This window comes from Nicotiana tabacum, chromosome 13 (assembly GCF_000715075.1).
Source record: "Nicotiana tabacum cultivar K326 chromosome 13, ASM71507v2, whole genome shotgun sequence".
NCBI lineage: Eukaryota > Viridiplantae > Streptophyta > Magnoliopsida > Solanales > Solanaceae > Nicotiana > Nicotiana tabacum.
The window spans coordinates 93,731,563-93,758,542 of NC_134092.1; positions in this window are offsets into that span (position 1 = coordinate 93,731,563).

The following is a 26,980-nucleotide window of genomic DNA, read 5'->3' on the forward strand; positions in this document are numbered from 1 at the left end:
CATCCCATCAAGTTTTACCATAATTATGATAAGGGCGTAGTTCAGGTTTCTTGACCTCGTAGCTACCTAAAAGCTGGCTGACCACTAATTAGGAGTCACCAAAGACTTACAATTGAAACTGCTTCATATCAATAACCATTTCAAGCCCAAGTATTAGTGCTTGATATTCATCATCGTTGTTGGAGCAGAGTTGTGTCAACGTAAAAGAGTAGGGCAGAACTTCCCCTTGAGAAGTGACAAATACTGCGCCAGCACCGGCTCCTCTGCGATGTGCAGCACCATCAAAGTACATCTTCCATAGAGGTTGTACTTTAATGACCATACCGTCTTCGTCAGGTAGTTCATCAGTAAGTTCCCAGTCATTAGGCATCAAATGATCTACCAAGAAGTCTGCCAATGCTTGTCCTTTCATAGACTTTTGAGGGACGTACACAATCTCGAATTGTTGAAATTGGAGGTACCATCTCGCTAGTCGATCACTAAGAACAGGTTTTTACATCACGAACTTGATGGGATTTGCTTTAGAAACAAGATGAACAATATGAGCTTGAAAGTAGTGCTTTAACTTTTGAATTGAGAAGACTAGCGCCAAACACAACTTTTCGATTGGCGAATAATTCAGCTCATTTGGTGTCATCATCCTGCTCAAGTAGTAAAGAGAGTTTTCTTTTCCCTCACTATTTTCCTAGGCCAACAGTGCTCCAACAGACCTTTCTTGGCCGAAATACATAGTATTAGCGACTTTCCAGGTATAAGGGCTACCAATACTGGAGGCTTCATCAAGTAAGCTTTAATACTTTCAAAGGCATTGGTATAAGCTTGGTCGCACTTAAAAGGAACGTCTTTCTTCATGAGGCGACTAAATGGTTGGCACCTCCCAGCTAGGTTTGAGATGAACCTCCTAAGGTATGCTATCTTTCCTTGAAGACTTTTTAATTAATGAATATCCTGAGGCTTAGGCATTTTCAAAATTGCATTTACTTTTGCTTGATCAATTTCGATCCCTCGATGCCGGATGATGAAACCAAGGAACTTTCTAGAAGTAATTCCAAAGGCACATTTCAATGGATTCATCCTATGTTGGTACCTCTGGAGAAACTCAAACACCATTCTCAAGTCTTTCAAGTGGTCGCTATTCTTTCTTGATTTTACCACTAAGTCGTCAACAAAACATTCGACATTCTTGTGGAGAAGGTCATCAAAAATATTTTGCATAGCTCTTTGGTAAGTAGAAATATCGTTCTTCAAGCCAAAAGGCATCACCTTGTAGCAATAAATACCTTTTGGGGTATGGAATGCAGTAAGCTCTTCATCTTTTGGTGCCATGCGAATTTGGTTAGAACCTGAAGAACCATCCATGAATGCATTGCATCATACCCAGTGGTAGCGTCAATCATAAGCTCTGGAATAGGAAGTGGAAATTCATACTTAGGTCATGCATTGTTGAGATCCCTAAAGTCGACACACACTCGAATTGGACGTTCTTTTTCCTTACAAGGACAATACTTGAAACCCATGTTGGGTATTTTACTTCATGAATAAAGCCAACTTCAATGAGTTTGTTAACTTTGATTTCGATCAAGGGAACCAAGTCTGGCCTAAAGTGCCTTTGAGCTTGCTTAACATGACGGGTACCATTCTTGACTGCAAGGTGATGGACAGCTACTTTAGGGTCCAAGCCAGGCATCTCTTTGTAACTCCAAGCAAAGACATCCTTGAACTCCTTGAATAACTCGATATAAGTGCTTTCTTCATCTATTTCTAATAAAGCACTTAGGTAAGTGGGCCTTGGTTTTCATCTGTGCCAAGGTTAACTTCTATTAAGGGATCAACCGTTGTCGTCACCTCTTCTTCAAGTTTCGGGGGAGCATCTTTCGCATCCTTATCATTTTGAGGATCTCCGTCATTGAAAGATATGTGGTAACACCAAGAAATATCCTCCAGTTTCCCTTCAGCCTTTGTTGGAGATGAAACATATTGCTCGCCTTTTACAGTGACATGATATGAAGAGCCCGTATGACCCATTTACGGATGGATACTCATCACGGCCCGGATATTAGAAAGATACTCTCAAAGTAACCCGAATATCAGAGAGATTACTCTCAGGATGCGAAGGGATGGATACTCATCACGTCCTGAATATAGAAGAGATTACTCTCAAGGTGGCCCGAATATCCGAGAGATTAATCTCAGGGTGTGAAGGGATGGATACCCATCCCCACTCGAAAATCGGAGACCATTTCATCCATTTAGACCTTTGTGCCCATTCTAATATTCTTGATTTGGACTTTGATGATTATTATTTTTTTGCAGCCCGAAGAGATGATAAATTTCAGAGACTATACCTCTCCTTCCTCCAAACTTAGATATTTGATAGTCGAGACTGAAGATTGCACAGAACCAACCAAACTTTTGATTCACACCCCACAAGTTGGCTAGTATGCAGCCTCATGTCATTCTTTGAGGAACTCACTTCATGTAGAAAATTGGACGTTGGAGCACAAGTATACTTCTAATCCATTATCCAAGATGTGGTCTCTCCAAGCACCAATTCATCACCACGTAAACATTGCTAGCACCCTTACGAATTTAGGGCGTCGCATAATTTAAGGAGAAATACGTTAGGGAGACATGGTGACAATCGAGGGCGAGTATCGTCATATTCTAGGATATTGGGGATGGGCTGAAGATGTACTTGATGGAAGCCAACAAACCCTGATTATAGCCCTCCATGCCTCGCTTTTCACTTATGATCGAAACTCGAATATTTTGCAAGCATTTTGTGAGGCTTAGTGCCCCAAGATGAACACACTTCTTACATGAGCTGGGGAGCTATCTATCTCTCTTTGGGACTTACATATTCTTGGAGCTTTGCCCATTGTAGGTTTTCTTTACGAATAAGTGGTACATGAGATAAGGGACCTCACATGTTTAGAAGAAAAACATATGATATTTATTCCTCGATCTTGCGAATATTTATTTGCTGCCTTCCATCATCTTAAGGAAGGTACGGGTGTTAACCAAAAGTTCTCCTTGAGCAAGTGGACAAATTTTTGCTATAAGAAATCTTTAACATATAAACCAGCCCCCCTGCGAAAGGAAAAGAAATTCGCAGGCCTAAAGTCGACACATAATTGTAACAGAGTTATTCTCGAGACAACTAGGTGGTCGAGTGATCAAGAGGCTATATTTTCCAAGCTTAGGGTGAGGTTTAACAAGAAAGATGAAACATATCTAGCAGCCTTCTTGTCATGTTGGTTATGTGCTTTTGTGTTTTCCTAAAAGGCAGAGAACTTCATTCGTCCCGAGACATTTAAGATGGAGACCATGATGACAAGCAAGCGAAAGATTTGCCTCGCGGTCACGATTTTGGCCAGTATTTATCATGGTTTGAATAAGATTTCATGTTCTACCCAACTTGATCAAGTCAAAGTTTGTTTTCTCATCCATTATGTTTACGGTTGGCTTGTACATTACCTCAAAATCCATTACCCAGTTGCTAAGGGTTCATCTGTCCCTTTGATGGTGGCATACTTAGGAGAGGGCACCATGAGGTACTTTAACAAGAAAGATGCAAGAAAATGCATCCACGATGGAGAGAATATAGTTTGGACACCAAAAATGTTAACTAATTCTCGTCATTATTAATATGTGGATAACGAGGCCCCTCAAGAGTTGGAGTCAAATTACTTCATGACATTACGTTTTAATTACCTCAATTTGAGGTATGATAACTCATTCATTATCGAGCCATAAAGTCCGCATCAGTTTGGTATCCAATTTGGATTTTACCAAAACATCCCCGATTTTTTGGAGAATGATATCCGTAGAGCTTCTCTAGATGAAGGACTCAGATTTGGGAAGATTTGCACACTGTATCGGTCTATGTCACGTGCATATTTCCCCCCAACGGGAGATCCCGTGGAGAAGCTTTTCTCCACCAATTATATGTCTTTGTGGGAGAAAGCGCATGCAAAGTTTCTTGAGGATAATTTGAAAGCTCTCGTAGATAGGATAACACCAAGAACTAAGCTTCTTGCACGACATAAGGCCCATCCCATTTTTGACGTGAACTTCCCTACATGTTTATGAGAAGTAATAACGGGTCTTCTTATGGAAATGACATGATATCCTACTTGGAAGGATCTTGGGTGAACTCTTTGAAAGAAGACGCGAGACAATCGATCTTCATAACATTCAAGACTTTGTTGAGCTTCCAACCTATTCTCATCACGAGCCTCCAACTCTACTAATTAAGGTCGAGCATTCTCTTCATCAGTGATCCCTTTTTGAATAGCTAATCGTAATGAAGGTATTTGACGCTCGAGTGGCAAGACGACTTCGACTCCATAAACGAGTGAGTAAGGGGTCGCTTGTGTTGGTATGTAGTGAGTTGTTCTATATGCCAAAAGAGCTTCTTCCATACGATCATGCCAATCTCGTTTGGATTTGGAGAAAACATTCTTTAACAAGTTGCATAGGGTCTTGTTGAATGCCTCAGCTAGACCATTGGCGATATCGTTGTACATAGAAGAGTTACGTTGCTTGAAGCCAAAGAGGTCACAAATCTTGTTCATGAACCTATTGTCGAATGGCTTTCCATTATCCATTATTATGTAACGAGGAATGCCAAAGTAATAAATTATGTTTACTCGGATGAAACTTGCAACAGTTTCCTTCTTTACCTCCTTAAAGAGCAACAGTTTCAGCCCATTTTGAGAAGTAGTCAGTTGCAACCAAGATGTATAAGTATCCACCAGAGGATTTTGGAAATGGTCCAACAACATCTAGTCCCCAAGTGTTAAATGACCATGATGCAACAGTCGGATATAGCGCTTCAGGAAGCTAATGAATAAAATTTGCGTGGAACTAGCAAAACATGCATCTTCTAGCGTAGTCCAAGCAATCTTTTACCATCGTTGGCCAATAATATCCCATCCTTTTTATATGGAAGTGGAACTTTGGTCCAGACTGATGTGATCCACATACCCTAGAATGTGTTTCTTTTAAAGTTTGGAGTGCTTCATCTTCCCCTAAGCATCGCAAGAGTACACCCTCAAATGATCTTCTATATAGAGTATATTTGTAGTAAAGGAAACGAGGTACACGACGGCGTATTTTAGTCCTTCTCGTCGGATTTTCTAGGAGCATCCCGTAGCTCAAGTAATCAATAATGGGTTGTCACCATTCTTCCTTCTCAGCTTCAGAAACGGCCACAAGATGCTCGGGTTCATTTTCTTCACTTTAACCCTCATTTGGTGGCGGTACTACCCATTTTTGGAAGATAGTAACTTGCGCTTGATCAGGAAGGGTTAACGATGAAGCTAGGGCAGCTAAAGCATCAACCTTTTTGTTTTCTTTTCTAGGCACATGTCGAATAGTCACATCTCCAACCCATCCCATCAATTTTTAGCATAATTATGATAAGGGCGTAGTTTAGTTTCTTGACCTCGTAGCTACCTGAAAGCTGGTGGACCACTAACTAGGAGTCACCAAAGACTTGCAATTGGAAATTCTTCATATCGACAACCACTTCAAGCCCAAGTATTAGTGCTTGATATTCAACAACATTGTTGGAGCAGAGTTATGTCAACCTAAAAGAGTAGGGCAAAACCTTCCCTTGAGAAGTGACAAATACTACGCCAGCACCGACTCTTCCGCAATGTGCAGCACCATCAAAGTACATCTTCTATGGAGGTTGTACTTCAACGACCATTACGTCTTCGTCAGGTAGTTCATCAGTAAGTTCCCAGTCATCAGGCATTAGATGATATTCCAAGAAGTCTTCCAATTCTTGTCCTTTCACAGCCTTTTGAGGGACGTACACAATCTCGAATTGTTGAAATTGGAGGTACCTTCTTGCTAGTCGATCACTAAGAACACGTTTTGACATCACAAACTTGACGGGATTTTCTTTAGAAACAAGATGAAAAACATGAGCTTGAAAGTAGTGCTTTAACTTTTGAATTGAGAAGACTAGCGCCAAAAACAACTCTTCGATTGGCAAATAATTCAGCTCATTTGGTGTCATCATCCTGCTCAAGTAGTAAAGAGAGTTTTCTTTTGCCTCACTATTTCCTTGAGCCAACAGTGCTCCAACAGACCTTACTTGTGCCGAAATGTATAGTATCAACGGCTTTCCAAGTATAGGGGCTGCCAAAACTAGAGGCTTCATCAAGTAAGCTTTAATACTTTCAAAGGCATTGGTACAAGCTTGGTCCCACTTGAAAGGAATGCCTTTCTTCATTAGGCGACTGAATGGTTGGCACCTCCCAACTAGGTTTGAGATGCATCTCCTAAGGTATGCTAGATTTCCTTGCAGACTTTTTAATTCATGAATATCCCGAGGCTCAAGCATTTTCAAAATTACATCTACTTTTGCTTGATCAATTTTGATCCCTCGATACCGGGCGATGAAACCAAGGAACTTTCCAAAAGTAACTCCAAAGGCACATTTCAATGGATTCATCCTAAGTTGGTACCTCCGGAGCAACTCAAACACCATTCTCAAGTCTTTCAAGTGGTTGCTCTTCTTTCTTGATTTTACCACTAAGTCGTCAACATAACATTCGACATTCTTGTGGATAAGGTCATCAAAGATATTCTGCATAGGTCTTTGGTAAGTAGAAATATCGTTCTTCAATCCAAAAGGCATCACCTTGTAGCATCACCCTGGGATATGGAATGCGGTAAACTCTTCATTGTTTGGTGCCATGCGAATTTGGTTACTGCCCAAAGAATCATCCATGAATGCATTGCCTCGTACCCAGTGGTAGCATCAACCATAAGCTCTGGAATAGGAAGCGGAAATTCATCCTTAGGGCATGCATTGTCGAGATCCCTAAAGTCGACACACACTTGAATTTGTCCGTTCTTCTTCCTTATAGGGAAAATACTTGAAACCCATGTTGGTTATTTAACTTCACAAATAAAGTCAACTTCGATGAGTTTGTTAACTTCAATTTTGATCAAGGTAACCAAGTCTGGCCTAAAGCGCCTTTGAGCTTGCTTAATAGGACAAGCGCCATTCTTGACTACAAGGTGATACACTGCTACTTTAGTGTCCAAGCCAGGCATCTCTTTGTAACTCCACGAAAAGACATCCTTGAACTCCTTTAGTTACTTGATATAAGTGTTTTCTCTATCGATTGCTAGTAAAGCACTTAGGTAAGTGGTTCTTAGTTCTTCATCTGTGCCACGGTTAACTTCTTTTAAGGCATCAACCGTTGTCTTCACCCCTTCTTCAAGTTCCGGGGGAGTATCTTTCGCATCCTCATATTCTTGAGGATCTCCGTCATTGAAAGATATGTGGTAACATCAAGAAATATCCTCCAGTTTCCCATTAGCCTTCGTTGGAGATGAAACATATTTCCCGCCTTCTACAGTGATGTGATATGAAGAGCCCATGCTCTCTTCATCTTCATCATGTTTCTTGGTGTAGATCATAGTGTATGGCTTTACCTTCAGTACCTCATTATACGAAACCACAAGTTTTGTCTGTCGCCTCATTCTAAGAGGAACCATACTTTGGAAATCCTTAGAGATCTTCTGAATTTTGGTCAAAGCGGATGTTCTTGTATTTCAATAATTTCTCCGGAACTTGTTCCCCTTAGTTAATTGACCCAATCTCTCAAATACGAAAATCCTCACAGTTGGTTTTCCAAGTCGATCAAAGACTGAAGGCCTGTTAGAAGCGGTAGATTCATCTTCCACGTTGATATAATTATTTCTTGCCCTTATTATGGAGATGCGAACTGGTGATGGTTGCTTGTACCCTAGACCTTCACGTGGTTTCCTAGTAGCAACTTCTGATGGGAGCTTCCTCCTTTTGATGGCTCATTGGGATTATATCCAGGTTTTGCAAATAGCCTGTAAGCATTAGGATCAAAGCCTTCATTTTTACGCTTTGTAGGGAGTGCCACATTCTACGAATGATTTTGGGCCACAAACCCTGCAAGTAGCGTTGAGGGCATCTTTACTGCCTCAATTCGTTTGATCGGAATAGTTAACTCCCTTAGCATATTGGTTTGGAATTTTGCTGATTCTCCCTCATCTTTCTTCTTTTTAGAGACATAGCGAAGCGTAGGAGTTACTTTCTTGACGTGAGACACAATGTTCCCTTTATGAGATTTGTTTGAGTTAGGGTGTACCTCCTCAACAACATCTTTGGTTTTGTCGAAAACCACCTCAGTTCTCTTAGTCGTGGACTCGTCATTCTTGCCATTCGTGATATCCTAAGGTTTTATCTCGTTCACAATGCGGTTCTTCAAGTAGAACTTTACATCGGTGAAGTGTGACTCAGCGTCGATGAATGGCTCATCATCAACAACTATCTTTTTCTCAACTCACCATCATAGTACTTCAAACATTGATGGTAGGTAGATGCAACTACTTTATTCTCATGTATCCAAGGCATTCTAAGGAAGACATTGTATGAAGTCTTTGCATCGATCACATGCAACCATGCACTTGATTTCATATCTTCAATGGTGATCCCCAACCTGATCGCTCCTATGGCTCTTTGCCCCCCTCGGTTGAATCCCTGAATCATCACGCGACTTTCCGAGAGTTCGTTCATGGGAATGCCAAGTTATTTCATAGTGCGAATTGACAAGATATTCATTGAGGATCCTCCATTAACCAAAATTCGATTTACTCTTTCATCGTGCATATAGCCAACCAGGTTTAATGGGCGGTTATGAGGAGTGTCACATAGTATAAGATCTTCATTCGTGAACGTAACTTTTTCCTCACAAGCATTAACTTCTTGAGGAATGGACTCGGTTACCTTTTCCAAAGATGTTGCCAATGGTAGGTCATCACTCTTTTCTTCCCCTTTGCCAACATGGCAACAAAATGGCCTCACTACCATCATGAGAAATTTTTGTGCAGAATCAACTTGGCAAGAACTCTTCCAAGGTCACCAGATGTCTTGGCTTTTGAGGGTGGTGCACCTCCACTTTTGCTTTTTAAAAATGCTTAACTGGATTCTATCTCCTTGGTCTTTTCACCATCATTTTCTGTGTTGGTTGTTCTATTGATCCTTTTCATGGGCTCCTTTTGTGGTGCCTACGACGAGTCACCAACGTCCAATCTTCATCATTATCAAGTTGATCGTCTTCAACTTTGTTGTTCTCCAGTAATTCTTCATCTTTACTTTTTTTAAAACTACATAATTCATCTGGACTGAATGAGCCAAAGGTGATAGAGAGTTGGTTTGCGCTTGCTTCCTCATCTTCAAGAACAATATTCTTTTCACAAGACAAGTCCATAACTTTGTCCTTGAAGACAAATCACTTATCCATAGGGTGGTTCAAAAGTCGATGGTATTTGTAGTAATTTGGGTCATTCGTTTTCCTAGCTTCATTCGGCTGCTTCATCTCCAGAAGCTCAATGAGCTTTAACTCGAGGAGTTCTTCAAAAATTGCTGGCATATCAGAATCCAGAAATGGTACTCCTTCTCTTGCATTTCTTTTAGAGTCAACTTTCCACTTGTCTTATCTTGAAAATATTTGGATTTCATACTCTGCTTCTTGATCACATTTGTTGTGAACTTCACAGGTGATGTGTTGACATTCATAGCTTCTTTATTTTCACACTTGGGTACAAACTTGTTCCATTTCATGACTTCTTGCTTGTCATTCCCTTTACGAGGCTCATAGCATTTCCAGTGGAGGCCATGCTCAACTCTATGTCATGGGCATGAGTCACAAGTTCTTCAAATGTGCTAGGTTTGATACCTTTCAAGATATAGTGCAACCCCCAATGCATGCCTTGGATGCACATTTCTATGCCAGAAGCTTCACTAAGCTTGTCTTTGCAGTTGAGTCTTGCATTCCTCCAATGATTGATAAAGTCGATAACTAGTTTACCCTTTCATTGACGAGTATTTGTAAGTTCTTTCATACTCACAGTACATCTCGTGCTATAAAAGCGATTGAGGAACTTTTGCTCTAGTTGATCCTAGATATCAATAGATCCAGCCTTGAGGTCTGTGTACCAATCAAAAGAATTTCCTTTTAGTGAGCGTACAAACTGCTTGATGAGGTAATCTCCATATGTCCCAGCATTATTGCACGTCTCAACGAAGTGCGCTACATGTCTCTTTGGATTGCCTTTGCCATCAAACTGTTGAAATTTTGGAGGTTGATATCCAGCAGACATCTTCAACATATCAATCCTTGAAGTGTACGACTTTGTATAGGTAAGGGAGGACTTGGAAGCAACTTCATATTTGTTTTTTATAGTCCCTTCAAAGAAATTCTTTAGTTGATTGATTGGAATCATCCCTTCCAAAGAGACTAAACTTTCTTTAGTGGATGCAACTTGTCGTGCGAGAGGATCAATCCTTGAACTTCTGGGAGCTTGCCTGGTATATGGGTGGATTCTTCCTCCGTCAAAATTTCCACTCCGTCTGTTAGCTTGTCAATTCTAGCATCTTGATTTTGCATGCACTTGGTCAAGCTAGCAATTACTTCTGTCAAGTTTGCCAATTGCTCCTCCACGGATGAAGTGTTTGTCACCATTGCTTGTATGATTGTTGTGGATGATGGAAAGTATCATGGATTGTCACATAGATTGATGCTCATGCTATGCGGTATAAGTGGGGAGGATCCATCACTTGAAGCATCATCATCTTCCTTCACATCAGAGTTCCAGGATTCAGAGAGGTCAAGCAGAGCAAGAGTTTTCTTAATCTTTTCAACAACATCGCTTCCTCCTTCGGGTGCATTTGTGGAAGATCTTGCTCTTTTTGAGGATGAGGATTCAAAAACAAGGGTTGATGCGGATGACACTTGGGGTGCTTGTTATCCTAAAGAGTTTGCTTTGCTCCTCGTAACTGGTCCAAATCTTCCAAAGGTAAGATCGATGATGATTTCCACAACAGCATAGAACCTGGAATTCAACCTTGGTGGAAGTTGATCTGGAGTTGTTTTTCTTTGAAGCCATTTTTGTCACACCCCAAACCTAGGGAGACGTGGCTGGTACCCGGTGCCGTGCTGGCCTGAGCGATCACTCTGTAACTTATGATCGTTCGGCCAAAACTAGAACATACATAGGTTAATTTAGCTGAACTCATTCCTTTTGTAACTATCATAGGCCCACATGGTCACAACTCCTTATGTACAACTGTAAGTGGGAAAACATTGTATCACTGAATCATTTTTCTTAAAACATGAATACATATGGGCCGTCAAGGCCTCTAACATACTATACAAAATGAACTTCTGTCTATAAAGCTTCAAAGATTATTTGACAACAAATGAGATAGGGTACCGGCCTACCCATAAGTCTTTAGCAAAACTCTGACACGATGACTCAAAGACTCGGTTGCACTCCGAATGAGGTGGAGTCTTACCGATCCTTTGCTGAATGCCAATCTCGTCTACTATGAGGGTTTGTCAAACTGATTATCTATACCCGCAGGCATGAATGCAGCGTCCCCAACAAAAGAACATCAATACGAATAATGTACTGAGTATATAAGGCAGAACTGAATCATAACAATAAGTCAACATTAATTAAAGACATATAAGAATCAACCCGAATCTCTGAAGTGCCACCGTATATGCATACTTATTATACTCATATATATACAATGCTTCTCTTTAAGACTATTATCCATATCTATGATGCATGACTGCCCAACTGACCAGTGGTAACTGCCCGACCGGCTGTAGCGCGGTGGTAAATGCATGACTGCCCGACCGGCCGTAGCTCGGTGGTAAGTATGTAACTGCCCAACCGACTGTAGCTTGGTGGTAAATGCATGATTGTTCTACCGACCGTAACTCGGTGTTAAATGAATATGTATGTCTGCCCAACCGACGGTAAATAATAATACATAACTGCCCAACCGATGGTAACTTCCTGACCGGCCGTAGCACGGTGGTAAATGAATATGCATGAAGATGCGTGTATCACTATATTATAAACATTAACATCTTTATCAAATACATCAATAGAGATTTAGGAATATGCTTAGACATACTTGAATATCACTTTACATGAATGGATAACATAGACATCCTTAACTACTAAGAGTAGAACCACTTATGGAATAGCATTACGTTTACGTATCGTTACTTGGATCACGCCAAAAGAAAGAAGGATTAGCCTTAACATACCTAAGTCGGTTCTCTTAAAAATTTCTCTAACACACGTTGATTGCAACAAAACATGTAACGGCGGATCGAAGTAACAAAAAATCCTTAAGATATTCTTGATATCATAGCACGTCATATCTTATCCGACTAATATTCACTCCATACTCTACATCATCAAACAATTCCTTTCGGCCTTCTTCTGTCATGTATCTCCAAAATTCCTCCAATTTCATTACTAATAGAGAAACCAAGACAAAGGGTTAATTACCATTAAAGAAAACCAAGACAAAAGGAAATTATTCAAAGATAACTTATGTGTTATTCATGGTCCTCCAACGTGTAAACAAAGTCATTGAGGTGTTATGACTCATCATACACCTTAGTTCCACCAAGTTACATGACTTTAAGAGTCATTAATTTGAAAGGGAGGGGGTGCCACGTTAGGCCTTGTAGGTCTTATCCAAACTTTTAATTAATTTCCAACTAAAAATCATTAATTATCCGATTATTCACATAATTAAGAATTATCTCAAATTATTTTAAATACTACTCAATTTTAACACACTTTATACACCTTACTATTATGGTCATGTGGTACCATATAAAATCAATACATACACTATTATTTCATTAAAACATTCATGAAAAAAAAATACACATATTTTCTCAACTTCTAATTTTCCTAATCTCATATAAAGAGTACAATTTTCGTAAGCTTAATTCTTAAAATGGCAAAAAGATAACCATCTTTTCTTGTGAGAAAATAATTTCCATCTTTACAATAAATAAAATCTCATATTATTTGAATAATTTAAAGCATAATCGGAAGTAGTAATATAATAACTATATAAAATCATATTTTTCAAACTTTTTACAAAAATATTTCACTCAAAATACCATATCAAAAGTATATAACGATGTCAATGTTGTTAAACTCACGGGATGTAACAATTTCGATGTTCTTGAACTTTGGTGATTGAAAAGTTGAGATGAGAGGTAGAGATCGTCCCACTAGGCAGGTCGGAATTTGTAGATAATAAATTGCGTCGAGGAAAATAAAATCAAGATCGAAAAATATTGCAACAATCGTAGTATTTGATTTCAAGTAATATGAGTGTACAATCTCTATAAATACTCTAATTCTTCTTTTCAACAGTAAATAAATTTAAAGGTCTTTGAGCTTGATCTTGAATCTATATTTGTTGTCACGAACGATGATCTTGAATTCAATTAGCACAAAGATTGATTTGAACTCGTACTCCTTGAATCTTATTTGTTCTTCGTTCTTGAGCTTGAACTTGAACTTGATTGCTTGAAGAGTGAAACTTGTAGAGAAATTTGCAGCGTTTGATCCACGAGCTCTCTCTTGCTTCTTGTTATAACTTATGGTATTTTTTCTGGGTTATGAAGACCTCTATTTATAGTTGTGGGAGGGAAGAGTTATGATAAGAATAAATTCTTTCCGACCAATAAAATTGAAGTGTGGCAAGACCGGAATTGATTGACTAGAATATGTCACTTGCATACGTAGCACGATTTCATTGGCCTTTTAATTTGGTTTGGCATGCCTTGTCATTTTGATACGTGGCACGATTCTATTGGCTCTTTTGTTTGATTTGACGTGCCACGTCATTTGTCATGTGGCACCAAACTGGGCCTCTAGGAAAATGACATTTTGGGCTTAATAGAGTGAGCTCATTATTTATAGCCTAACTAAATGAGTTAGCCCAACAACTTTGGAATTATTTATTTAATCCATAAATATTGGATCAGACTTATATAATTAATCCAATTATGTTAGCCATTAATATTTGTTTGGACTATTATATATTAAATTTATAATATAGTCCAAATTATTTTATGGGTTTAATTTCAATAAAATTTCTATGACTTAGGCTTGCTTCTTTTTCTTTCCGGAACAGAATGGACAATAATATACTTTACGTGAAATCATTTCCTTCCCATAACCCTCCTTTAATCTTTGATACCACTTATCGGCATATTCTTCCATCTCTGATTCATTTATCTCTGTTTCCTCTTCCGATGATATCGACATCTTTCAAAAATACCTAAGCCCAACAACAAAATAGGATAGCCCTTCAAAACATAAGAATTGAAATATGTAAAATTATGATGCTTACAAACACATGTGAATAATTACTTCCAGCAAACTCAAGAAAAGATAGAAGTACCAAGAGATTTACTCATTCTTTTGAACCATTTGCTAAGTCCTTACACCTTAAAGTTATGCATAAATACTTCCATCAACTTTAAGAAAAGATAGAAGTACAACAAATATTTAGTCATTCCTTACAACTTAAATCATTGGCGATAAATGTAGGAAAATTAATATAGTGAAAGCAGAAAACATTAATAAAGAAAAAAAAGATAGATAAACACCAGCTATTCATATACATCCAGTAGATGCCAAGAATACTCATCTACATACAAACAATGAAATACATGTGCAGGGAAGTAAGTAAAAGGGACATTATATAAATATCAGAAATATGTTAGATGTTACTTAAAAATACTGGGCGTAAATTTATGATCCATAAAAATAAAATAAAAAGTTCAATCACCATACAAACAGAGAAGCATGAAAACCTATTACCCACAAATGCACATAAACAACAAGAAAAAACTGAATTTGATCCATTTACACATTACAAATAGAGAGCCATAAATTTTAAATTTAGAGCAAAAACACAAGCTAGCTCTTTTGCTTTTAAAATCGGAGTAAATATAAGAAAAGAAGAACAAAACATTACTGGTAAAACAAAAAAACAGTGGTTACATACACGATATACACATAGATAGAGTAACTATACAAGTTACTTTCCTCTTCAAAAAACAGAGAGTAACTATAGCGAGTGTTGTGAGTAAAAAAGCAGAGTTGAAAATTGAAATACAAGCCTAGATTGTGAAACTAAACACACATAAATAAAAACAACAAAAAATCCGAATGTGACCGCCGTACAGAATACAAGAAAAACAGAGTAACTAGAAGAAAAGAGGAAGAGAGCATTTTTGCAATAACAAGAAAAAAAAACCAGTTTTTACATAAACGTTACACACATAGATGAAGGAAGTATACGTAAAATAAACAAAAATAAAATCCTTAATAAGACCCATGTACAGATAAAAGATGCATTGACATAAACACAAAGCAAAAATGGAGAAATATAATTTAATTTTCTCTTGAAAAAAACAGAGTAGCTAAATAAAAATGAAAATTTAGACCCTAAAAACAACCCTTTTATAGTATTTGCCTAAAGAATAGAGTAAATATAAGAAAAGAGGAATAGAGCATTGTTGGTAAAAAGACGTAAAATAAACAAAAAATTAAGGAATATAAAATATGGAGAAATACTTAAGCATTGCATTTGAAGCAAATGATGATTTGACTTACCAAACAAATGTGAAAAAACAAAGAAAATGAGTCTCCAAATGGTACCAGTGTTTCGTCCGAGAAGAAAAGAGAAGAAGAGAAAAACACAATGGAAGAAAAGTATGAAAAAAATGGAAGGGGAATTTGGAGAAAATAATGGAGAGAGAATGAGAGAGTGCTATTGTTGAAGAAGATACACAGCAGCTGAGCAGAGTAGTGGAACGCAAAAAAGACTGTTACGTTGGTATAATTGTGTATTTGCTTACAGTATATATTTTTGGTCAGATTTTTTCTGGTTGTTAGTAGGAGTTGTCGTATTGCTTGTTTTGGCCTTTTCTGGAAATTGAGGTTCTGTTACTCTGTAGGCATAACAGCAAATTTCTCTGGATTTTCCTTTTTCTTAAATATTTTGAATGGATAATCCACAATTGAATCTTTAAAAATTTAATTATTCATTATACTTTTAAATTATAAATTCAAATAAAATATTTATCGAAATTATAGTTAATTTTTTAGTTATTTACCTATGCTTCAAAAAAATACAAAATTTGAATGAAAGAACTGCATTTGTTACTATGGTGGTGGTGGGGTAGGGTGGGGTGGAGGGAATTGGGGTTTAAGGGGCCTTAGATACAATATGACAAGTGCAGAAATTTGTGCAAATAATATAAGCTCCACCACAACTCGATTGATTTGGAAGGTATATTGGTTTAGGTATGAGACTAATGATTTTACGACCTTACTTCTTGTCACGACCCAAAATCCAACTAGTCGTAATGACACCTAATTCAACCTGCTAGGTAAGCCAGTTAACCATTAAACAATTTCAATAACAATCAATAAAGCAATTAAGTAAAAAAATTATCTGAATCTAATACATTTCCCAAGAACTGGTAGTACAAATCATGAGCTTCTAAGAATAGAATTTACAAAGCTAAAATGAAATAAATACATCGTCTGTTTGAAAAGTACATAAACAGAGTTTACAGATCTAAAGCTACCACGAACAAGAGGCAGCTACAACCGGGACGCAGGTACATCTTCGATCCAGCTCCCATCGATCACAGCAACATCAGCAGCCAACATCTGCACGCATGGTGCAGAAGTGTAGTATAAGTATAACCGATCCCATGTACTCAATAAGTTACAAACCTAACCTTAGGTTGAAAGTAGTGACGAGCTAATACGAAGGTCGGGTTCAACACCAATATTCCACAACAGTTCATAACAGCATAGCACAAGTAATAAAAGAGGTATCTGAGAAATAAAATGCTTAGTTCGTTCACAGTTCCAGAAAAATAGACATTTCTTTTCAAGTATCTCAGTGAAAACCCAAATCTTTTCCCGAAAATGCCAAAATACGAGTAAGTTTGAAAACTGTAATTTTTCCCAAAACTTCTTTCATTAATAAGTAGGATGTTTCGTTTTTAAATAGTATGAGGAAAGTACGTCTCTATGCCTACATGTCAAGATACAGGTAAAATCATAAATGTCACCAACACTGGGTAGTAGAAGGAAATGCATCTCTATGCATGTATCTCAAGTACGCATGTCAAATTCAATGCATCTCAATGATGAGCTCATATACTCACACTCTCAGAGTACTCAATCTCACTGTCTCACATTCTCTCTCACTATGCTCAATGCTCAGCACACTCAATCACTCAGCGTTGTATAATACCTGTTGCGGTGTGCAGCCCGATCCATATATGACCATAAGGCCCATTGCGGCGTGCAGCCCGATCCATATATGACCATAAGGACCGTTGCGGCGTGCAACCCGATCCACATATATATAGTCGACTGCGCTCACTAGGGGTGTGCAGACTCCGGAGGGGTTCCTTTCAGCCCAAGCGCTATAATCCGCACGGACAACTCACGTGCCATAATATCAATATCTGGAATCGCACGGACAACTCACGTGCTATAATATCAATATCTGGAATCGCACGGACAACTCACGTGCTATAATATCAACATCTGGAATCGCACGGACAACTCACGTGCTATAGTGACAACATCCTCACAAACAGGCCCCCGGCCTCACTCAGTCATCAATCTCTCCAGTCTCACTCACGGGCTCACAATGTCATGAAACTAGCCCGACAACAATGATATGATGTATCAATAAATAACTGAGACTGAGATATGATATGAATGCATGAATATGACTGAGTATGAAATATCAATGAAATCAGTGAGATGACAGTAAGAAACGACCACTATGGGTCCAAACAATATCGGCATAATGCCTAAATATGATATCTAGCATGATTGACAGCTTAACTACTTTATCACATGGTGAAAACATGGATATCAAAGGTTGGACCACTATACTATCACGACCCAAACCGTAGGGCCGCGACGGGCACCCGGTGTCTAACTCAACTGAGTACCAACGTAACGTATCTTTCTTATCATACTATCATGGGTAAGTAAACCGGAAAGGCCGTCATGAGATAACTAGAATTAAACATAAGAGAATACTCGACATGGGATGACCGAACATGATATAAAAGCCTATGCATGCGACATACATGCTTATAAGGCCGACATAATCCTTTGTATACTCAAATCATAGGCCGACAAGGCCATACAAGTATCCATATACATGACATCTATCTACAAGCCTATAGGAGTACATAAATATCATAAAGGTTGGGACAGAGCCCTGACATACTAATCAATACATGTCTAAATCATACTGACCAAATAGGCAACTCCTGAGCAAGTGGAGTGCACAAACACCTTTCGCTGAGCTAATAGCCTACTAGGAGATATCTCAACCTGTCTATCGGGACCTGCTGGCATAAAACGCAGTGTCCCCAGGCAAAAGGGACGTCAGTACAAATAAAGTACCGAGTATGTAAGGCATGAAAATAGTATATAAAAGACATGAAAGAAACATGGAGTGAAGAACACAACTTGTAATTCTGAATAGCTCTGTGAATCATGAAAAATTTATAATGTCATGCATGTGCGTATAAATGTCATACCATGCATAGGTATATGCGTACATAACATCATCAAGCCTCTGAGGGCATCCCATCATATCATCTCAGCTACTGTGGGCAAAATCATCAACGTATACCAGCTGATCAGGTGGTGGTGCGTATATAACGACGTAACATTTCTCCATATCCCATATACATATAATATACGCGTATATAATGCCATCTGGTCATGGATCAATGTACATGTATAAATGAATGCAATGCATAATGAAGTAAGTCAATAAGATCTCTCGGATAAACTTTTATCAACTACGTAATTTTCATAGACCCATGAACAGAAGATATAATAATAAGACACATGGGGAATCAATAACATAGGCACCCCTAGTACTTCTATGAATAGAGGTATTTATGAAAGTTGCGCGTTTGCTTATTTCGTTTGTATCGTATGGATCATGACAAAAACTAAGAAAGGATAGCCTTAATATATCTTTGCAATATTCTCTCCAATCGTCAACCAAGCTCAATATGATCTTCCTACGTCTACAATGAGTAACCCGGCTTCGTCGTCATCATATAAGCATTGTAACTCTCATATTTCAACACCAATATTCTATAAGAAAACGAACAGCACCTCCCCTGTTTTTACTACATCCCAGGATACCGTTGGAAACTAGATCCAAATACCTTCATTTTGGTATGATATATGTCCCAAAATGACATAATAAAGCTTGCAAATTAATTTCTCAAAACAGCTCGTTACAAAGTAAATCCTAGCTCAATTTTTCCGTAACTTAAATCCGACTTTTCCCAAATTTTATATTTCATATCCAAACATCATATATAGTCATATCATGACTTTAAACTCATTAAAATCATGATTAACAAGTCTTATATTGATCTTAACTTACTTAAGATTTCGGTAAACCTTTCTTATCCTTGTAGAAGAATTTCGTCCATTTTGAGCTTACATTAGATAATCCTATAATGAGAGTGACGTCTGAAGTACGGGCTGTAACAACATGTCCCCTTAGAAACATTTGTCCCCGAATGATAACTCTTAAAGGCTTGCGAAAATGGAACATTACATCATTAAATCACTTTATATACTTTCAAAGAGGATCTCATTTTCAAGCTTACATCAATTGACTTACGATATATTTTCACGTACAAAAACATGGGGTGTAACATATACCATGCAATGGAAACAACAGAGTCCCAATTCACATGGTGCATGCCCACACACCCGTCACCTAGCATGTGCGTCACCTCAATACCAATCACATAACACGTATTTCGGGGTTTCATACCCTCAACACTAAGATTAGAAGAGTTACTTACCTCGAACAAGCCAATACCAATGCCGAGCAAGCCAAGCGGTGCTCCAAAGATGCCATCCCATACGTTCCGACCTCCGAATGACTCGAAACTAACCAAAACCAACTCAAGTACATCAAACAATACTAAAGGAACCAATCCCGATCGAAAAAGATCAAATATTAAATCAAAAGCCCAAAATCGGCCAAAATTCCAACCCGGGCCCGCACCTCGGAACCCAACGAAATTTACAAAATCCAACAACTCATTCAATTACGAGTCCAACCATACTAGTTTCACTCAAATCCGACTTCAATTCGATATTCAAAACTCAAAAATTCATATTATGAAACTATAGGCCAAACCCCCCAAATTTCTCTTTAAATTCATCAACCAGTTGCTAAAAATGAAGATAGATTCATGAAATATAACCAAAACCGAGTAGAGGACACTTGCCCTAATTCATATGGTGAAATTTTCTCTAAAATTCGCCTCAATCCAAGCTTGAAAATGTAAAAATGAAGCCAAAATCGCGAACCCGTGTATATAACATTCTGCCCAGCACATCCGCATTTGTGGACAATTCGTCGCACCTGCGACCACCGTTTTTGCGAAAACACTTCGCACCTGCGCTGCCCGGCTTCCTCACCATTTCCGCTTCTGCGACTCCCTGCCCGCATCTGCGCAATTGCAGGTGCGAAAATCCCATCGCACTTGCGGCATCGCATATGCGCCCAATTCTCTGCTTCTATGGTCTTCATCATCTAGCTCTCATCTCGCATCTGCGGCGCTTTTATCATTTCTGCGGCCATCGCACCTGCACAAACCAACCGTAGGTGCGATCATACCAGAACCAACAGTCTTTAGCTTTGCACATGAAGTGAAAATGATCCAAACCTCATCCAAAACTCATCCAAGCCACTCGGGACCCCGTCCGAATATACTAACAAGTCCAATAACATAACACGGACCTACCCGAGGCCTCAAATCACACGTAACAACATTGAAATGACGAATCACACCTCAAATCGAAATCTATGAACTTTGAAACTTCAACTTCCACAACTGATGCCGAAACCTATCGAAATACGTCCGATTGACCTCAAATTTTGCACACACATCACATTTCACATTACGGACCTATTCCAATTTCCAGAATCGGATTCCGACCCTGATATCATAAAGTCAACCCCCGGTCAAACTTTCCAAAAATTTAACTTTTGCCATTTCAAGCCAAATTTCACTACGGACCTCCGAATCACAATCCGGACGCGCTCCTAAGTCCAAAATCACCCAACGGAGCTAACGTAACCATCAAAATTCCAATCCGAGGTCAAATGCTAAAAAGTCAAACTATATCATACGAATCTACTCACGCCCGTAAACTACCGAGCGAAGTGCAAATACTCAAAATGACCGATCGGGTCTTTACATCTTTCCCCACTTAAACATACGTTCGTCCTCGAACGTGTCCAGAGTTGTTCTCAATGCTATCAAACTGCGGTATAACCTTACCATGCACATACCCGGGGTGATGCCATATCACCCTATCCCATACAGGTCTGATTACACAACATAACTGAAATTTCTCAATTCAACCTAGCCCACAAGCCTTCGAATCCAATTTCCAACATCCGAAATTTCTTATAAGATTTGAATCCCGCAACCTACACACTGTATAAGTCTGAACAAGCTGTACCCAAAGCCATAACCATAACTCAAATACTCAAAACTCAAATACCATATAGCTCAAACGCTCGAAGCAAAGATTTCTAATCACAGTAGCTGCTCAAATCAACCCAATACCGGTAACAACCTCATATCAAACAAATCCTCGTTCTAAACCTTCATACACTGCCAATGATGAAAGAAACATGCAGAACTCATAACCATTCATCAGATCAACCAGTCATGGAACTCCTTCTCCTTCGACAAGAACTATAACAAATTTTTAAGTCGACTTTCGATATTATCCTTCCAACCATGTTGTAATCTATTCCGATGGTATCCATTCTAGGTCCAATGACCTCATCTCATCCAACACGACCACTCTAGTAACATGACACATCAATACAATCTAAAGCCATAACCCGTGCAATTCGTGCACCAATAAGCAACATTCCAAATATACTCAAATCATGGAAAGCTGACTCAGACGGGAGAACTGTCCCGCAAGCTCAACAAGTACCACCACAACGCAATGCTAAAAACCTATCACACACCGTAGAACCAAAACACATGAATCTAACACGAGGAATCATATCTCAACATAACTCCACTGCAATGCGCGACCCTATCCAAATACTGATCCATATGAAATACCTCAGCCACCATGCTCAAAATCAATAACCACGCGCAATCCGACATCAAGTACTCAAAGTGCATTACCATAACCATGGAGAAGCAAATGACACAATTACACACAAAACCCGAAAGAACATAACCAATACTCCATCAACCAAGCAATACCCAATACTCTTCTCGCTCAAATTCCGCTATAAGGCCCCAATAGAGCCGCACCATATGTGCATATAACCAACGAATCACAACTCCTCGTAGTATAGAAGAGTAACTCACAGATCATCTCAGAACATGAATAAGCTCAACAACGACCGAATGGCATATCCCTAAACAATAGCAGTATGGAGCCAACCAATCCGACTCGGTGTAGAATACACATCCTAATTGGGCCTAACAATGGACCCCCAAATCAACTCCAGGCACCCACACATGGATAAATAACCCTATGAAAGTCCACAATGACTGAATCATAACACATACTATCATCTGGCTCGCTTCGGCCACAACCTCACAGTCCACAACCATGAAACAATCTGCTCCTGAGAACTCCCAGCCTCCAAATCCATAAAACACACGAATCACCATATCTAATTCTATCTCCACCGCCCGAATGTCTAACACATCTCTCATACACGATCATCCCATGGAGAATACTTCTAAAATTCTTCCGTGCCACAAAGAAAAATTTGAATATCAGCAGTCGATCAACCAAGAGAGTGCCGCAATACCAATGAATTATCCATAAATCAAAACACATTGCCCCTTCTGAAATATATACTCTCATCAAGCCACACCGATTAGTAATGTTAGTTACCTAGTCATCTGAAACCGTCCATGCTGCCTACGAATCTATGCCCTTCCCTTCCAAACTGACCTGTGACCTTGCACATGCAAATCTCAAATCCCACACAACACCGCATCTACCATGCCATCCTGTGAAGAGTAAAAGAATCTCATAATCAACTCTGAGTCCCAAGCAGAATACATACCCGATCAGTCAGAAACCTTCCATTTGATCTCATCCCGAAGAAAATCCCAGTACGCAATATATCCCTCACGCCGGTAGGAAATATACTCCTCGAACCATGGTTAAAACCATTGAGAACTCTTCGAACCCAATTTGCACACAACCAAGCTATTAGAACCGAATCTCTCTAACTCAACCCAGCCACTCAGGTCGCCAAAACCCAAGAGCATTGCCACGAAACACCTGTGGAGACTAGCCACATCATAGGTACCTAAAGAACCGATTTTATCCATTATTGTGTTGATCCAACCTACTACCACGCTGTCCTATTTCTCCAAGTCCCTTCCAAATTGCCTTCAAATTGATACTTCTCCTTGCTAGAATACCACGATCCTTAACCAAAATTCACCACACAAGAGACCCTAGTATAAACCACAACGCCCTAAGGCCCATAAGTCGTTGATTTATCTCTTAAGCACCACAACCGCGACACCCACTCTAAAGAGACCTTATGTGAACCTAAAACCATTTCCTTCACCTTCTTGATACTGAAATGCATAATCCACAATGAAATAAAATGCCACAAGTCTCGACACCATCCAATGTAACTTTCAGTTTCTAGCCATATACAAATCTCAAAAATTCCAAATCGCTACATATAAATCTTGAATCCATTAGAACCATTCTCGAGAGTCATCCACCCTACTCAAATCTTAATTAAACAGACCAAACGGACCGAACGACCTGTGCCCCATTAGCACACTAATCCCCCCCTCCCATGGGAGTAACCCACACTCCTTAGCAACCGAGCAAATTCTTATTCCATGTACACTACATCCTTCGCGAATAACCACTCAATTATTTTGTGATTCCCATATACCCATAGAGTGTAATACAACATGTATCCAGAAATTCCTCTACCCGAGTCATCCTCGATCTCGACCTCTGCAAGTCATAACTGATTCATCAGTATACCCCGAACTGAAACCAATACAACACATAACCGTGCAATCTACTTGTATATAGCAGACTCCCCCACTTGGCTCAAAGCCATAGAACCAAACAGTTGATAACATCACGATACCTATACTCTATTGCTGCCAAAATCCCGCACCGAAATTCAACTAAATCCTTCGTAAGCCCATGTAACACAAACCATATAATACCTCAAATCGTCTGCAAATCTCGCATTCATCCTCGTGATAGTCAGGTCAACTGTTACAACCGATCCAAACTCAAATCGCACAAATATACCCACCTGGTAGAAAAGAACGCCTCCACACAACATTATAAAAAAAAATCACATATCTGTAGATTACCTCGTAGGTTATAACCCACCTGCTTAGCCTCAAACTGACATCTCTTTATATCCTTTCACAGCCACAACTACTAAGCAATCACTTAATCTTCTCGATTCCAAACTCATCAACAAGACATGAGAATCTACTTCACCCCACGACTAAACAACATGAGAGATCCCTTAATACACCCATAACTCGAGACCATACGCCAAATCAAGACAGAAATCAGACATCCTATAGTCCTTGCTACATCTCAAGTAAACTCTTCTCGTCACATTCGTAAATTCTGAACACATCCACAGTCACCTCATACTCATCACAAAGCCATTCAACCGCTCATCAATCCACAAATTCCACTCGCAGGGACATTACTGGACATATAAGTCCCAAAAGCACGTGCTCACAAAATTGAAATCACTGTACTCAAGCTACCATCAAAACCCGGCCTCAAGTCCTCCAGACTGGCCCATCATCAGCATGCCAAAAATCACATCTCGCACCTCAACCATGGAATCACAAGCCGCCGGTGCACAACCGATATCGAGCGCTCACATGCGCATATGAATGCGTGGAAGGAATTCAAAGAGTTACGCTTCAAGCTGAATCAATAATGCACGATCAGGAAAGAAAGATGGGAAGTATATCCTAAATGTCCTATAGCCTCTCGAAGATAGGTATGGACGTCATCATACCGATCTGCAAGACTCTACTAGACACTTGCTCATGACTTGTAGAACCTATTAACCTAGAGCTCTGATACCAGCTTGTCACGACCCAAAATCCAACTAGTCGTGATGGCACCTAACCCAACCTGCTAGGTAAGCCAGTTAACCACTAACCAATCCCAATAACAATCAATAAAACAATTAAGTAAAGAAATTATCCGAATCTGATGCATTTCCCAAGAACTGGTAGTACAAATCATGAGCTTCTAAGAATAGAATTTACAAAGCTGAAATGAAATAAATACATCGTCTGTTGGAAAAGTACATAAACAGAGTTTTACAGATCTAAAGCTACCACGAACAAGAGGCATCTACAACCGGGACGCACGTACATCTTCGATCCAGCTCCCATCGATCACAGCAACATCAGCAACCAATATCTGCACTCAAGGTGCAGAAGTGTAGTATGAGTACAACCGACCCCATGTACCCAATAAGTAACAAACCTAACCTTAGGTTAAAAATAGTGATGAGATAACACGAAGGTCGGGTCCAACACCAATATTCCACAACAATTCATAATAGCATAGTACAAGTAATAACAGAGGTATCTCAGAAATAAAATGCTCATTTCGTTCACAGTTCCTGGAAAAATAGACATTTCTTTTCAAGTATCTTAGTGAAAACCCAAATCTTTTACCGAAAATGCCAAAATATGAGTAAGTTTGAAAACTGTGATTTTTTCCAAAACTTCTTTCAATAATAAGAAAGTTGTTTCATTTTCAGATAACATGAGGAAAGTACGTCTCTATGCCTACATGTCAAGATACAGGTAAAATCATAAATGTCACCAATAACGGGTAGCAGAAGGAAATGCATCTCTATGCATGTATCTCAAGTACGCATGTCAAATGCAATGCATCTCAATGATGAGCTCATGTACTCACACTCTCAAAATACACAATCTCCCTGTCTGGCATTCTCTCTCATTATGCTCAATGCTCAGCACACTCAATCACTCAGCGTTATAAAATACCTGCTGCGGCGTGCAGCCTGATCTATATATGACCATAAGGCCTGTTGCGGCGTGCAACCCGATCCACACATATATAGTCGACTGCGCTAAATGGGGGTGTGCAGACTCCGGAGGGGCTCCCTTCAGCCCAAGCGCTATAATCCGCACGGACAACTCAGGTGCTGCACGGACAACACACGTGCTGCACGGACAACAAACGTGCTGCACGGACAACTCACGTGCCATAATAACAATATCTGGAATCACACGGACAACTCATGTGCCACACGGATAACTCACGTCCTATAATATCAATATCTGGAATCGCACGGACAACTCACGTGCTATAATATCAACATCTGGAATCGCACGGACAAGTCACGTGCCATAGTGACAACATCCTTACAAATAGGCCCCCGACCTCACTCAGTCATCAATCTCTCTAGTCTCACTCACTGGCTCACAATGTCATAAAACTAGCCCGACAATAATGATATGATGTAACAATAAATAACTGAGACTGAGATATGATATGAATGCATGAATATGACTGAGTACGAAATATCAATGAAATCAGTGAGATGACAGTAAGAAACGACCATTATGGGTCCAAACAATATCGGCTTAATGCCTAAACATGATATCTAGCATAATTGACAGCTTAACTACTTTATCACATGGTAAAAACACGGATATCAACAAAGTAGGACCACTATACAGTGTCATGGAAACAACAGAGTCCCAATTCATATGGTGCACGCCCACACGCCTGTCACCTAGCATGTGCGTCACCTCAATACCAATCACATGACACGTATTTCGAGGTTTCATACCCTCAACACTAAGATTAGAAGAGTTACTTACCTCGAACAAGCCAATACCAATGCCGAGCATGCCAAGCGATGCTCCAAAGATGCCATCCCGCACGTTCCGACCTCCGAACGGCTCGAAACTAACTAAAA